Genomic DNA, 2845 nt, shown 5'->3' on the forward strand with positions numbered 1-2845 from the left:
AAGTAAATAGGTCAACCTGATTTTTACAGCAGGTGATATTTGGTGGGGTCCATCTTTTCAGAAGTGGGATGTTAGCAAACATGACAGGCTGGTGGGAAGGAGGGGACTGTGTGAATCATTTCTCCTAGTCATTATGAAGGGAAAAAAATCATTCACTAAGTTAGGAATTGTGTATGGGATAGCTCCAGGGATTTGCACTTCTCATTTATGGTTTCTCAAATTTTGTAGCTTTAAATGTTCTAATCATTCGTTTGCTTCACCATTGAAAAAAAAATCATGTGTTTGCATACTAGGCGAGGGTGATTTATAGCTTGTGGACATGCTCTTGCTTCTTCTCATTTAGGCACACATACACACATCCATCCATATATCCATATATATATGGATGGATATAGCAAATGAATGTAATTTGAGAGCGAGTGATATGTATCAATTTTCAAGAGGCAAAACTAGGTTTTTGAGATGATTTTATTTGTTTCTGTTTTTATGTTTACGTTTGTTGATTATTTTTCCATGAATTTGGTACCTCAATAAGTAAAAAAACAAACAGAAGCCATGACCTGATTAACTTTTCTGAATTTTGCAAATTTTAGAAAATATATGAGAAGGTTTTCGCTAGTTCTGATATTTTTCTCTTATCATTTGATTATTTATTTATTGTCTTTTGAAAGACAGCTTTTTCTCTTGTTATTTGATTGGATAGTTCCATCTTTTTTCAAAGCATAAACTGTCAGATTGATTTTCTTTTATCCTTACTGTAGGTATGATGGCCAACGAGCTCAGATTTTGTGCTCTTGCATCCCCCATGTGGGCTGGATGAATCACCATGGTAATAGAGATGGTGGAAAAAAAGGAAGTAGTAGTCTAGCCTCCTTTGAGCCTCAGTTCTTATATGATCTTCATGCCTTGAGTTTGTGCTAGTGTGGCTCATGGTTCAGTTATCCAAACCACTAATATGATGGGTTTCGCTGTTGATGACCCACACACCAAAGTTCCTCAAGATTGAAATATTCCAACCCTTCAATACCCAGCCAAGAAGTACACATTTAAGAAAGAAAAAATAGTGATAGTTCGAACTCAATAGAAAACTGGCCAAATATCAATGACTAGGATCTGGCAATCTTGGCTTTTTTTTTTTTTTGAGTGCATCACATCAACAATTTAAACCACTGAACCATGTAGTTTGGCATGCTCAAAACTTGTGGCAGTGACAGATGTTGATAAGCCTTCATACTTCTTTGTCATTTTACGTCTGCTTATTTATAACATGTGGGCTTTTCTCTAGATTGGTCATAACATGTTCTAGTAGAGGAACCTAGTTCAAATGATGCTGGTTCTTTAGTTCTCATTTTTGGTCCCTTAGTTATTGGACCTTATCATAAAAGCTACCTTCTCCTATGGTCCATCTGCTTTGTATTATTTCCTGTCAGAGGAGGAAATGGAGATCCTTCTACTAGAAACTGCAGATTTTACTGTAGATTTCACTGGCGCAAAGCTGCAAAATATATTTTAGTTACTTCCTAATGAATTGTTTCTATTGTCCCATTAGGAGATTTTGTTAAAACCATCCTGCAACTGATGGGTAGGAATGAACCTGGAATTTTAACTGCTAGAAAGGATTTAGACTACATTGGATGAGAAGAACTGTTGGAAGCCTTGAAGAGGGTAGGTGTTTTGTTTTGTTTTTTTCCCACTTACATGGATAATTATAGTGTTTCACTAATTCAACTGTGTACACATGTTCTCAATCTACCCACTTGCAGCAAAAGGGTACGTTTGAAACCGGTCAAGAAGATAGTACTGAAATTCTGGAGGAGTTAAAGCTGAGGTTGGCATACAGGGAAGCAGCTGTGGCTGTTCTTGCATGCTACAATCCAAATCCTCACCGTCCTTTCACTGAGGTCAATGCTAGAATGATTTCTTCATCAGTCGATAATTTGTTTCAAGATCAGAGGCTTATTTGTGTTAAACCACATCTGGAATTTGTTGCAGACTAATATTCGTTCCATTCGCAGCAAGCCAAATATGCGTTATGTTGAGACTACCGGAAGGTTTTTTTGAGAAAGTTAGATTATGTAGAATCTATAGTCCATGCATGTGCCCGTAAGTCTTATATCTCTCTTTCCTTTAATTACTCTTTTTTTGTCCTTGTGCCAAACTGTTCATCGTTCAAATGCATAAGCCAATCAAATTATCATTGGCTTATGGATTTAGTGCATGCATGTCACATGTGCAGCAATGACATGGGGCATGGTACCTCCCATGCCTCCAATGGCACTGAATCTGGTCCCTTTCTGGTTACTTGAGTGTGAATTTCACACAATTTTGCTTGGTGCACTCCATCTTGACTCATGTGTTTATTGTCTCATTTGAATTTTCTGTTATCTGCAGAATTTTTCAGCGGTAGTGGGTCCAAATGGAAGTGGTTAAAGCAACATCATAGATGCAATGCTCTTTGTATTTGGGAAACGAGCTAAGCAGGTAAGCTCCATTTATATGTGGGAATCTAATCTGGGTCATAGATGCAATGCTCTTTATATTGATTTGTTGCAAAACTTTCGTAATTCCTTGTGACATTTTTAAATTTTAATGTTATCCATGTCATTGATATAAGAATGTGAACCTTTCATCCACGACTAAAGTTTTTCCTTTATATAGCAATATCACAACCCTTTGAACAATGACTCTTTTACATTTAGTCTCTATTTTTTTTTTTCTTTTTGTTGATTGTCCTATTGATGATCGATTGCAAGTAATATATAGCCAATGGTCCTGCGTGCAATGGGAAGAAGTCCGCTGTTATTTTTTAATGGAGAAGAGTAGTAATATTGGTCTTCATTTTTTG

At 36.6% G+C, this 2845-nt stretch overlaps 1 long non-coding RNA gene across 1 annotated transcript; it reads left to right on the top strand.

The window, feature by feature from the left end:
• The first annotated feature begins 639 nt into the window (after window positions 1-639).
• On the top strand, window positions 640-2401 carry LOC131230593 (uncharacterized). Its single transcript, XR_009164042.1, has 3 exons — window positions 640-829; window positions 1587-1665; window positions 1764-2401. It is a non-coding gene; the product is annotated as an uncharacterized LOC131230593 (long non-coding RNA).
• Window positions 2402-2845: the final 444 nt, after the last annotated feature.

Source organism: Magnolia sinica, chromosome 2 (genome assembly GCF_029962835.1).
Source record: "Magnolia sinica isolate HGM2019 chromosome 2, MsV1, whole genome shotgun sequence".
In the NCBI taxonomy this organism is placed as follows: domain Eukaryota; kingdom Viridiplantae; phylum Streptophyta; class Magnoliopsida; order Magnoliales; family Magnoliaceae; genus Magnolia; species Magnolia sinica.